This window comes from Aythya ferina, assembly GCF_964211825.1.
Source record: "Aythya ferina genome assembly, chromosome: 18".
Lineage (NCBI taxonomy): Eukaryota > Metazoa > Chordata > Aves > Anseriformes > Anatidae > Aythya > Aythya ferina.
The window spans coordinates 4,864,433-4,877,870 of NC_140317.1; the positions used below are offsets into that span (position 1 = coordinate 4,864,433).

General features: G+C 55.5%; 1 protein-coding gene across 1 annotated transcript in view; it reads right to left on the bottom strand.

The window, feature by feature from the left end:
• UBE2O (ubiquitin conjugating enzyme E2 O) overlaps nucleotides 1–13,438 on the bottom strand; it is a 59,419-nt gene that overhangs the window by 31,717 nt on the left and 14,264 nt on the right. The gene's annotated exons all lie outside the window — the stretch shown is intronic.

Below are 13,438 nucleotides of genomic sequence, written 5' to 3' on the forward strand. Positions count from 1 at the left end.
GTACGGGAGGCATCACCCGATGGATCTGCGGGCATTTCGGGCCAGTTCACCAAGCCACGTCCGTCCAGCAGAAATCCTTCATCGAGCTGCTTCAGGGATCTGAACACCACTCCTGGGCTCTTTCATTGAGCGTTATTAAGAGGCTGGGCACTACAAAATGCAATTCCCACCTACGGCCCCACAAAAACGCTGTAGAAGGGCCGAGATCCTAACCATGCCGACGGGGAGGCCACGAGGCTGAGGGGCGCTGCTCACGAGCACATTTGCAGAGCTCAGCGTGATGCAACCACACTAATTACATCCGGGGCGTTTTGGGAAGCACCACGGGAGCTGAGTGTCAGGGACAGAGCCTTTCACGTCTTCCTTTGACTTCACCTCGCTGCACGCACCGCTTCTCCTTGATCCCCAGCCCAAAATCCACCGTGCTTCGTCAGCATTTCAGCCCACGCCCTGGCTCGCAGCCTGCATGACTAAATCAGACGTAAATCTATAATCCGAGGACAGGATCCGGAATCGAACCAAAGCACCTGCGTATTTATTGCCTTCCTGAGCGCGTGTTTTGGTCGGGGAGGAAGGGAGGCAGCCAGCGAGGCTTTTAGACTGACTGCTGGAGTCAGGGCTCCACCGGGGTGGGAAACCTGAAGCCACCCACAGCCCATTTCCAGATCGGGGAAGTGTTTTCATCGCCTCCCACATCCCACCAGGGTATAGATAGACATCAATTTTTATAACGCTTGCTAAAATTATTCGTCCAAGCACCGCGCAGATAGCCTCGTCACATCCCGAACCAGGCAGCGAGGCTCTCACTCCGGTAAGCACCTGCAAGGACAGCATTTGGGGTGGTTTACCTAAGGAGTTCTCTTACTGCAAAACCCAAAGTGTACAACGAGTTTCATTTCAAGATGTATCAGGGCCATTTGACCACCACATGCTGGATTAAATTCGTGCATAACCTGTGTCAGAGACGTGCTTCTGTGTTCTGTATTGCACGGTACCTGAAGAACCCAAACCCACAAGCTGATCTTACACAAATATCACCACCGCATGGTAAATCTGAAAAGCTGTAAATGAAGCCTTCCCAGTCACTTGCACCAGAAGGATATAAGCACAGTATTCCTTCCAAAAGGCTCAAAACTTCTCTCTGCAGGAGCTGCATGTGCCCTTTTCCCAATTCTCCCAGCTCCAGAGGCAGCACTTTCGGCCCCATGTGCCCGACCCACCTGCCTCAATGCTAGGATAAGCCAGCCACGTAGTAGGCAGGATGCCAGCACCAACCACGACACGTAGCAGGCCTGTCAGCACACAAAAGACTGTCGAACCCCAGAAGAAGCCCAGCGAGAGGAAAGCAGAAGGGCTGTCGATGAACGCAGCCTTTCTTCTCCTCTGTTACACCCGGGTGCGCGATCGTCAGCTGGAGGTGAGCCCCCTCGCTCGGCAGCCAGGGAGCTCTATAAGCACTTTTAAAATAGGCACTTCGAGCTCGGTTGCTATATTTACCTCCGTGCACGTCGCTGTTAACATCGCTGGAGTTTTATGTTCTCGCCACGTGCCTTGGGAATAGCCCCGGGAACGAGAACGAGCAGATCCCCAGCGCCGCGCTCAGCCGGTCCTGGGCTCCCGCACACCAGGCTGGGATCAACATCCCCCAAAAACCTCAAACATGGGGATGATGACAGTGTTACCCCTTCACCTTTTCTTTCTTTATTTTTTTAAATTCACGTTTTCCTAGGTTCAACAAGGCAAACCAAAGACGCCCCTCACTGCGCACACATTGCACCCAGGCGAAAAGGGATGCCGGCAGTCCCCCAGTTAATGCACCAGCTGCTGAAAGGAGCAGGCTGCAGGCAGAAGGGTTATTATATGTTGTTCTAGCCCTATATATTCTATATTATAACCCAGGTATTCCCTCTGCTGCTCAGCACCGAGCTCAGTTGCAGAGCCACCACTCAGCCAAGGACACCTCTGCTGCTCCCCAGGCACGGCGACGCTCTCCCAGACATACAGCAGGGGTGCTGCGGGTCATTTGGGATTTGGGCTTTGGAACGAGCACCGACCCAACCCTGTTCTCACTCCCAGCTGTCACCTCACCTCCAACAAGCAGCCAAGCAGCCATCATTTTCTCCTGAAACTGCTGAGAGTGGGAGGAAGGAAAGAGCATCAGCACATGAAGCCTCAGCAGCTTAACGCTTCCAATCAGTTGGATAATTTCTTAGAGCAACAAATAAATTCATCATTCCCTGAACAATATTTTTTTCTTTTTGTAACTTGCAGCAGCACCTGCGGCAGGAACCTGGCTCCTGGCCCCAGCCAGCAATTCGAGCTGGGGTAATTACCTGGGGTAAGTCACGTCTCAGCTCCTTGGATCTAACCCTCAGCTGCACAAAGCAAACAGGAGACGTGTGGCCCCTTTTCCTCTCCCAAGAGCCACCTCCTGACTGCAGACCAGCACCAGAGCAATTTATTTCGATGGCTGGGACTAGCCAGTGCCACGTCTCGTGGCAGGTAAACAAGCAGCAATTGCTTCTGAAGCTGTTACGGACAAATAACAGGAGATTGCTGTGGGGACGCAGCCGGCCCCGGCTCTGTGTCAGAACAAAACCCGTCCTGGAGGTGCTCGGGAGTGCCACAAATCCCTCAGCACTACCTGCACATTTAAAAGCAGAGCTTAAGCTCACTCATTAACTGCTCAAGTTTGCTTGTGGCATCACAGGGGACAAAAACACCTCCGCACAGGCTCCGGCTACCAGCGTCCACCCCCAAAAATTAATGTTTTATCCACCAGAAGGAGCGCTGGCATTTAACTTTAGGAGAAATCAGGGGGAAGGCAATTCCACCTCCAAACAGCGACGCTGTGTTGTGCTGTGGCCGTGTTTGACTCCAGCGCTGTCACACGTGATAATTACGAACAAACTCTTCCTTGCTCTGCACAAATCAAGGCCAGAAGCTGGGGAACGAGCCGAAACGCAGAAGGGAACAGCAGCTTTAAGCCTGGACACATCCTACGTGAAGTCAGGGGTTGTTTGATCTCACGTGCAGCAGCACAAAGCTCACCAGGCGTTTTGCACGGGCTCCCTTACCGGCTTGCAGAGGATTTGATGACTTCCCAGTGGATCCTGCAGCTTCAGCCAGGCTGGAGAGCTCTGCAGGGCCACCTGGGCATTGGGAAGGATGAAATCTCTCCTCTCTGATCCATCACTGCCCAGGGCAGACCCTCAGCTCACAGCTCGGTGACCACGCAGATTTGGGAGCTGACGTTTCACCTGGTGGAGCCCCGGCCGTGCAGCTGTGTTTCTGCTCAGCCGCCAGCAGGACAGAGCTCGCCCTGGCTCCGAAGAGGACACCCGATCCTTGCCAAGAGCAAGTTAAAGCTGCTGAAGCTCCCGGCGGGTCGGTGCCGTCTCCCACTGCTGCAGTGTCTGAGCAGCAAAGAATAAAACCTGCTCCAAGGTGCTGGTGTGATCCCACAGCCCCTACACACAACAGCTCCTAGTCCTGATGCTTTCCACAGATTTCATCCTCTGTAATAAGAACGTTGGGAATGTGCACGGAAGGATGGAGGATAAAAAGCAGCAGATGCCGCCCCGTCCTTTGGTGACTGCTTAAAACACACGGAGGAAAGCAACCAGGAAAGGAAACCACCGCAGAGGAAGCCTGAGTGCAACAGAGCTGCTGGAGGATGGAAGGGACGTTCATCCACCCAACGAGCCACCGAGAGCCAGGAGGGCACAGGGTGTCGTGGAAACTGGAAATCGGAGTGAAGCATGGACCTGGCTGGCAGCAGGCACCGTAAGGGGAAGGAAAGCCAGGCTCTGAGCAGCACAGACCTGCTACCAGCAGCTCTTCTCAGCTCCTTCTCCATCCCACGTGTCCCAGCAGTCCTCACACAGCTTCCCTACCCGTCCCCATGCTCTCCTGCTACACAGCAAATAAAGAAAATATTGCTTGCAATATATAAAACTTGTCAAGGGGACAATATATAAAACCAGTCAGCTGGGCAAGCCACTGCGAGGCCATCCCGAGGTAAATGTCCTCACCCAAGGCAGCCCCCCCTGCTTATTTTAGTTTTTAACCCCCCCGGTCTGATTGCACACCCCAATTCTCTTCGGTGGAAACAGCAGCACAGCAACCACCTCAGGGCGAGCTGCTTTTATTGAATCCACAGCCTGGCTGCACGGGGCTGGATGACGAAGGTTCAGGATTTCAAAGATCCAGAGGACGCGGAGCCGAGATGTTTGTAAGAGTTTCAGGATGGACGCGTTACCCGCGACACCGCACACAACTCTTAGGGAAATATGTTCCACATCCACAGCTCACTTCCCTCAAAAGACATTTCTGGTACGCTGATCATGCTGCGTTGTACAAAAAAAGCAGGGGAGAGGAGAGAAAAAGGCAGAAGAGAGAATCCTGCGGAGCTCGGTTTGCTCTGGGACACTCGCAGCAGCTCCCAGCACCGCTTCGGCCAGCTGGAGGCTCGCAGCCACGCAGGGATTATGAGGAAAGAAAGAGGGAAATGAGAACGGGGCAGAGCTACCAGAAACGTGACCTTCTGAGAAGCAAAACCGCGTGACCTTGAAGAGCAGAAGAGCTGGAAAACAGAGAGTTTGGAAAACAACTCCTGTGGGATGAGGCTGCGAAACAGCCGGGATAAATCTGCAGCGATCCTGTGACAAGCCCTGGCGACTCCTACGTGGCGAGCACGTGCAGTCCTGCCAGGAAGAAGTTCAAATTGGAGGCACAGGAGGTCCTGGAGAGCCCAGCACCCCTTCCAGACGCCCTCCTGGGGCAAGCTGTGGGTTCCTGAGCAAGGCAGTGGCACACGGCTCCTGCTAGGGAGCAGGGCGAGGTGAGGCGTTCACAGGAGTTCAGAGTTTTAACCATTTGGCACTTCATCATTTAGCATTTTCAAAAGATCACATCGCATTTCACAGCTCTCCAGGAGTTACAGAAGTAGGAACCATTTAGAGTTTCTTGAATATTTTTACTCTTTCGGTGCCATTTCCAACATGCCCTGACCCTCAAAACCCACGAGCCGCTGTATGGGTCACGGGGGAAGGACAGCAGGCACAAATCTTTTGTTTCCTACCATCAGGGCAGAAGAGCCCAGGAGCTCGTTGGTGAGGCTGCTGCCAACTCACTGCAGAACACAGCGGGGGAGGCAGGGAGGTGCTCTGTGGAACCGAAATAAATGCTTTAAAGGACTTCTCAGAAGCCAAGAGGAAATCGATACCGGGTTACAGCACCGGCAGCACGACCTGCGGGCTGATCCCACATCACGGTGCTTTTGGTGGGGAAAGCAGACCTGAAGCTCTCACTCACCTGGCAGCACAGATCTGTTACCTGCAAACCACGCCGGGTTTAATTCCACACGTGGACAAAACGGGCATTCAAACAAGGACCTAAAGAAGGATTTCCTAATTTCCGAACTAGGATGCCGTGGCCAGCAGCAGCTTTCAGCCCCAGGCCATCGCTGCTCTGCCAGAAACTCACCTGGCACCAGCTGAACGGCTGCGACAGCTTCACAGCCCCCGTGCTGTCAATTAATTTCCATCCAAAGTCATTAATTTCCATCAAATTACACACCCCCTGTTAATGGGGTACGAGCCAGCCCTTTGGGGGACCCCAGGCGGGTGGCTGCGTGGAGGGCAGCAGGGGGAAGCCTCTGCAGCACCCGCAGGAGATGAGGAAACCCCAAAGCGATGAGATCCCAGATGGCTGCCACCAGTTGAAATGCTTTCCTTGCCTTTCCCAACAAATGGAATTTGGGAAAAAACAAAACAAAACAAAAAAAAACACCAAAAACCCAACCTTGAACAAGTTATTTGACGCAAGGAAAGTTCAGCTCCATCATAACGTGGGTAAACGCCGTGCTTCAGAGCAGGGGAATTTGGCTTCAAAAATAAATTTCTCTCGCAGCAAAAGGAAATCTTTTACTTGGATTTTCCTGTTCCAAGACCGTCAAACGTTATTTATTACACCAGCAACAAATCCTTCCTGTGGCTCTGCAAATTTACGTGATGTTTTGGAAATCCCTGCAAGGCGCATTCCCCGGCTGGGGAACCCAAGGGTCTAGCGAGGAAGCTAAAAAATCCCCAGCAGTGATTTGGGGGCAGGAGGACGAGGCGATGGGAGGGTTACTGGGTGGGCTGAAGGGTCTGGAAGCCTCTCCCAGCAAAGGGAGCGAGGCAGTGGCACCCCTGGGAGCTGCACCAGCCCACCCTGCTCTTTGCTCTGCTGGGGAGGTGGATGCCAGCTGTAAGCAGCAACAGCAGCTCCTGGATTTTCAGCATCTGTAGCCTCCCATTTCTGCCCCACCTGCTTAAAAGCTGAGCACCGGCGATCACAAAAGGCTCCAGGAAACCCACTTGTTCCTGAGATTTATCCAACATTTTACCCCAGGGGTAAAGCAGCAAGACAGGGTGTAAAAAAAGCTTTACAAAACCTCGGAAGAGATCAGCAAAAAGAACGCAGAAAGAGCAAACCGCTGCTTAGCGTAAAGATGGGGGAGGCTGAAGTTCAAAAACACTTGGCTAGGACCACACCACCTGGAGAGACCTCCTGAGAGAAGCTGCACTGAACAGCACTGAGCCACCTGGAGCCACCTGGCCCTCACCAAAATGCCCCCAGGTACAGAAATGGACCCAAACACAGGGTTTTGCATCCCAGCAGCAGCTTGTGATGGAAGGTACGCCCCAGCAGCACCGATCCCTGCAGCTCTTCCACCCGTGCTCTTCCAGGAAGATGGCTGGTGGCGAGCTCCTGCTCGAAGGCAGCCGCAGCAGCGAGCCAGCAGCAGATGGCACTGTTACCTGGAAAACTGGCAGGCTGCAGCTGGATCTTGCCTCCACACCAGTCACCTCAAAGCTTCTCCTGCAGCACAGGGGGGAGCTGGCAATGCCCAGCTAGCTGCTGCCCCACAGCCGGGGGCAGCACAGCCCCGTGCAGAGCCCCCAGCCCCGCTGAGAGGTGCCCGGCTCTCAGCCAGGACCGCAGGGGGTGGCACTGGAAGCCTGGGGAAATGCAGCCAGCCGGGATGCAAGCCGTGGTTGTGCCGAGCTCTTTGCAGTACCTGAAGAAGCCAAAGTGAAGGATGAGGTGTGTTTGTTTGCTACGAGTCCCCAAAGGGACAGCTCGCCTGGGTGCTGTGACTGGGAGAGGGCAGGAGCCCTGCAGGCACCGCTCTCAATTCCTCGAGTCCCAGCAGCCTCGGTGATGAAGCTGTGTCCATCCTTCTGCACAAAAGGAGGGTGTCTGGTGGCTCTGTAGTGTACCTGAACCAATTCCTCAAACCATTGCCTCGGGATGGAGATGGCTGCTGTGACACGATGGGTTTTGGTGGCCGGGCTGCTCCAGGGCTGCAGGAATCGGTCACTTGCCTCTGGGGCACAACGCCAGGCCTGGGGGTAACACTGGGGCTGCTGCACCTCCTCGTCCACCCACGGGGATAAAAAGGATGCTGCGAGGGAAACTGCATTGCTGCTGCACCTTTCTGCATCTTTCGGAGTAGGAATTAAGAATACATTGGTGAAAAATATTCTTTAAGCAGCAGCCCGTTCCCTTGCTCCTCCTGCAAGCCACACGCACAGCTTTGTGTCCTCCTCTCCTCCCCAGGACCAAACCAGGGAGGACTTTTTTTTTTTTGCAGAGCTGCTGGTGGCTCTGCCCGGCACACAACCACCGTGACAGGGCAGCGAGGCCCAGCAGCCGCCCGTCATCAGCCCACGGCAAAACCCCCACTTGCACAAACCGCCGGGGAAACAACCAGAGGGAGCCGCAGCCCCAGCACATCGCCGTGCCTGCTTTCCAGCTGGTTAGCTCAGAGGCTGCTGCTGTGAATACAAACCAGCCAGCGAAATTAGCTTCTAATTGTTCGCAGCCATTCAGCGCCGGCACAACCTGCAAGCAGCTTTGAGACAACAGACGAGGAGGAGAGGAAGGGTGGTGGAAGATGCCTTAAATCCACGTGTCTGTGCTTCGCAGTCCGACCCCCTGCCACCCTGCCGTGTGCTTTGCAAGCACCAGGGGAGATGCTTCCATGGGTGTTCTTGTTTTTTTTTTTCCCCTCTCTCCTCTTTTTGCTCGGGGCCGGTTCACGAATTCAGCCAGGCAGATTTCGGGCCCCGCTATTTAGAAAGCTGCTTAACATTCCGGCCACAGCCCGAGCTGCTCGGAGGGATGGCAGCCCTGCAGCACCCCGGCAGAGGAGGCTGCCACAGGACGGGTGCCATCACACAGCCCCCTCTTCCCTTTTTTTTTTTCCCACCCGGAGCCTCCACTGCCACCTCCCCGGGGTCCCTTCCCCCCGGCGCAGACGGCGACGCTTCGTAATTGCAGCGATTTTCTCTCCTGGGAGGGGGAAGGTGTCGCAGCCTGATATCCTTCAACCCCCAGCACGCCTGTTTTGGTTCACAGGAGCAGCGATGCAAGCCCAGCCCGCAGGCTGAATGATTTCAGGGGCTGAACCCTGCCTTATCTTAACACCAAGATTCCCTCGCCTTCGGACGCAGGAACGGCCCCGCCGCGAAGCCACAGCCCTCATCCAGGTCCTGGGCACCCCGGCAAATTGAATAAACTTCAGTGGGATTGTTTTATCGAGCGCAAAATCTCCTGGAGGAGACAAAATAAAACTGAAAACCGACGTATAAATAGCTCTGGCTGAAAGCACAGCAAATGCTGTGTCATGCTGGCTCCCAAGGCAGCGCCGGGGGCGCGGAGCTCAGCGCTCCCTCGGGGCTCTCCGAGGTCTGTGCACCTCGAGCACCCCTTTGGAGGAATATTTGGGGCTGAATAACACACACTGCAATGCCTCCCTGCTCTGCTGCACGTGGGGGCTGCTGCAGGGCCAGCAGAGCAGGTTGGTGACGAAGGGCAGCGGGAGGTGGGTGGGTTTGGTGGCTGCACCTGGAAACACGGGGTGCTGGGGCTGGAGGTAGGGTTAGGGCTCCACGGGTTGGGATTTAGGGTGTTCGGGGCTGGGGGATGCTTTGCAACACGGCTCCCGAGGAAAAATGGCACCGCTGCCTCGGTCAGGACACAGTCAGAAGCCAAGGGTCGCCTCTCGGGTCCCTCCGAGCACGCGGGCAGGCAGTGATTTGGGAGGTGCAGCAGCTAACGCCGGCTGCACGACCCCCCCAGTGCTCTGCAACAGCTTTCTGGTAAATAACACCTAAATAACACCTGCTGAACCTGCTGCGTACACCCCGGGAAGTCAGGTATTAAAAAAAGAAATAAATCTTAAGCCTTTATGAGCAAGCTCAGAGCCCGGAACATGACGGGGAGCCCACCCCGAACCCGGCGGCAGCGCGTTTCTCTGCGATGAGCAGAGCCACTCCCCCAGCTCACGCTGCAGACGGGGCTGTGTGAATGCTGCTGGGACAATGCAGCACCACTGCATCACTGCCCAAAAAACCTCGGCTGCAGTTTCCATTCACTGGGAAGAGTTTCGGTTATCCCTCCTCCCTCACGCAAACGCTGCGGCGAGCACTGCACGGGGAGGGAAGGAGCAGCCCCTGCCCAGACCACGCACCAGGCTCCAGGGGCTCTGGGCTGGTGACCGAGGTTTGGCAGCCCCCACCCCCCCCCGTGCCTTTTTCTTCAGGAAGGGAATTCGCCACTCGCAGGATGGCCGGGGAGAGGCCAAAACATCTCCAGCCAGAGCGAGCGTAACTCAGCACCTCCTTGCCTGCTTGTGCAGCCTGTAAGGCAAAAGCAAACCGCCTCCAATTCCTGCAGCCACCGAGGAAATCTCACCAGGAGTGGTGGCAGCAACGTGAGAGGGGTGTAAGAGCCTTTCCGAGCCCGATTTCATACTCCTGGGCCAAGGCACCCTTCTATCGTCCCCGCACAGCTAAGGCCGGTGGACTGCCTTTCTTCCTTACCCTTCCAGCCAGAACACAGCTTTCAGCTCCATATTGAAACCTGTCAGTGCAGCCATCGACGTGAATATCCTCATTTTGCCTTCAGTGTTTCCTAGGGTGACTCTTAAACCACTTCCCACAAGCTACCCAACACCACACGGCATTTACCCAGCAGAGCACCCAACATCTGCCCAGAAACCTCTCCTACATTAGCAGCTCTTTGGTTATTCGGTGGCACATTGGAGGTGAAAATTCACAATTATCCACCAGGAAACCTTCTTTGGTTTCCCCCCAATCCTTTTCCTGACAAAGGAGCAGCCAAACAGAGGTGCACGGGCACAGCAGTCCCAGCCCCTGCTGCAAGGCAGCACAGAGCCACGGCACAGAGGTGAGAGCCATGCGAGCACACAGCCACGGCAGAGAGGCAAGAAAGCCAGATATTCTGATTTTTTAACATAAAATACAGAATTCCCATTCTAAACCTGTTGAAGTTATACTAACAACTATCCCCCATACAAGGATTTTGATCACTTTTTAATCCCTGCCAGCCGGTTATCCCCTGGACACTGGGCAGACGACAGAGATCTCCTTGGGGGCCCCCATCTTTCTTAAAAGGGATGGCAGCAGTGGGGAGCTTTATTTATTTTAGTGACCCACTGCTTTGCTGCATCCCTCACCTCTGTGTGCAGAGCAGCAGGCTGCTCCTGGCAGCTTTTCTAAGAAGTTTTCGTGGTGTTTGTTCGCTTCAGGGCCACGTCCCTGCTCCCCTCCTGGCCCAACGCCCCTGTGGGGTGCTCCAGTGCAGATGTGCTTGGAGAGGACACTACAGCGGCATTTTGGGACCTCACCTCTGACAATACCACGTGTTCCTCAAGCTGGTTGTTCCCTCCCATCCTTACCATTCACTTGTGGAGTGGGGCAAGCCAAGGTCCTTCCCCTGAAGCATCCCCCTGCCTCCGCGGCCTCTCCCGGGGGCCGTGGGCAGCTCTGCCCTTACGGGAACAAACTCTCGCTCCGGGCAGCACGAGCACCAAGCAGCACGAGCCCGTCCGCCTGGAGTCAGCAGATCTGCCTCCGAACTGACACAGCCAGCCAGCGAGAGGGTTTCTTTTTTTTTTTTTTCCCCCTCTTTGAAAAGGCTCCAGCTTTTCGGAGCAGAAAGGCAGCGGCTCCCTAGCGCAGCCGCGGCACTCAGCCCGGCGCTCTACCTGCCCCAGCAGCCCCGGGGGAATATCTCCGCCCGGAGGAAGAAAACGCTGAGGAGGAATGATGCAGCTCATCAATTACACGAGGTGCAGCTCATCAATTACACAGCCACCGAGCCCTGTCCCTGCAGCGGCACGGCCCCGGGAGGATGCTCTGTCCCCCCATGCATGCCTTCGCTGCTACACCCCGAGCAAACCCAGCCTGGAGAACGAGCAATCGATAACCACGTCTGCAGAACACCTTTTACCTTCTTAAACCGAGCCCGTTAGCCTTGACAGGGAGCCCCATATTTCCTGGAAGCGCAATTTGCTTGCTGCCTGCTTCCTACGCTGGCTTTTTTTTTTTTTTTAATGGGATGCGCACACACAGCAGGAGAGCGGGCGTCCTGCTGAACCACCAGCCCCTGCTACGTGCTGCACAAAAACACGGCCCTCACTTTAACAATTCCAGCTAAAACAGAGGGATTTCAGCCCTTCACAGCTCCGGTGAAGCATCAAGCCATAAACACGGTTAGAGGTTTACGAACACTCCAGGAAAACAGGAGCTGATTTAGGAAGCTGCGCTCCCCGAGGGCTGGGGAGGTGCTCTGCATCCTCCTCCTCCTCTCGGCACAACGGAGGCTGGCTGAGGTCTGCCAAAAAGCCACAGTGAGGATGGTCCTAGAAGTCCCCGAAAGATGCACAAAGCTGCCAGCCTGCCATCGTGGAGAGCAGCAGACCCCAGAGTCACCAAAAAGCCACGTGGCGGCACGCAGAACCGCCGAGGTGCTGAGCCCCAACGTTGCTCCCAAGGGTGATTTCTCCTTGCAAAAACTGCCCAGCTCCATGCAGGAGCTGTTTCATCAGCCACTGCCACCTAGTGCTGGGGTGGGACACGGAGCTATGGAGATCTCAGGGACATCGTTAAATAGTGGACAGTGCTAAGCCAAGAACACAGCACTCCATCTGAAGATAGAAAGCATCTCGAGCATGCAGAAGAGGCAGTAAGGAGGATGTATTTTTGCTGTGAGCACAAACTGACACCTTGCTCTTGCTATAAACTCAAAAAACAACTCAGAAAGCACCTGATGCAGCAGAATCCCGTAGTGAAAGGTCCTCAGCATCTGCGTAATGCCTGCCAGCCGTCAGCTCACTGCCCACAGCCCTTTGTTGTCTTTGTCAGATGTTTTTTGGTACTCCCCTCACCAGGCGTGCACTGCATCTCCAGCAGGTTACCCCGCACACCTTCCCGACAGATTTACTCACTGAACACCAAGCAGCACCAGCTTTCATCCCACTTAATTCAGCTGGCCAGGTTCATTTCTCATCCCCCCGGAGCTACATGCCCAGCTCGGGCAGCTGATGGCACCTCCATGCCCCCAGGGGCTCAGCAGTGCCCCTCACACCTCCTCCTCTCCCCTCAGGGCTGGGAACACAGACTGGGACAGACTGGGACGGACTGGGCCAGCAGACAGGAGGATGCACGAGTCGGGGTGCCAGCCCTGCAGCCCTCACAACCACGTGCCGTGGCATTCAGGAGGGCTGATGCTGCTGCCTAATTAGGTTTGCTTAACGAGTCGTGTTAAAGAGCGTCTATGTAGGAACAGGTTTGCCATCAGCGCGGGGACCTCTCCGGATGATGGAGGTGAAACGCTGCCGTTACCACCGAGCCTTTTTTCATTTCACGTCGCTAACTCTGACCTACATTCCTCGGCTGGAGGCAGGCCCAGCTCCGCAGGGAACGCGCCCGTTTCTTCAGCTCCAGCATTTTGCCGGCGTTCAGCAGGGATGGATGGGGTAGCCTCGTGTCTCTGCAGATGATAAAAACGTGCAGAAGCTCCTGGAGGGAGGGTAAAAGAGGGACCAGGTCCAAAAGGGGCAGCCCGAGGTGAGCAGCACCTGCAGAGCTCCAGGAGCCGTGAGCCCCAAGGGTGCTTCAGTGGCTCTGCCGTGCGAGGGGTGCTCCTGGAAAGCTGCGGTCGGGTTTGGGGAGGAAGAGGAAAAGAGAAGTCGTCGGGGAGGTCAGCAGTGTGAGTTCTTGTCTCTGCAGGAAACAGACAGGCAGCAGACTGGGGAGGGGTGGTTAAGACACAACAGGGAGCGGTGACCCCGGTGCCAGAACCACAACTCACCCTTTCTGTCCTGAAAACTGCTCCTGTGCTGCCCCCGGGCACTTGCAGCTACCTCCGAGACGCAGCCTCTCCCCTCTGCTAACGCAGAGCCAGCAAAAAATATCCCTAAAACTCCCCCCGGCACCAAAAAAACCCCACAGAACAGAAAGGAACCACAGAAAGGTCAATGGGGGAGGAATTTGGGTGAATTGCCCCCAGTCCTGAGGGCTCTAACCCGGGCTGCTCCCAGCACAGGGTGCCCTGCAGGGCCAGCAGCTCCCTCCCCAGG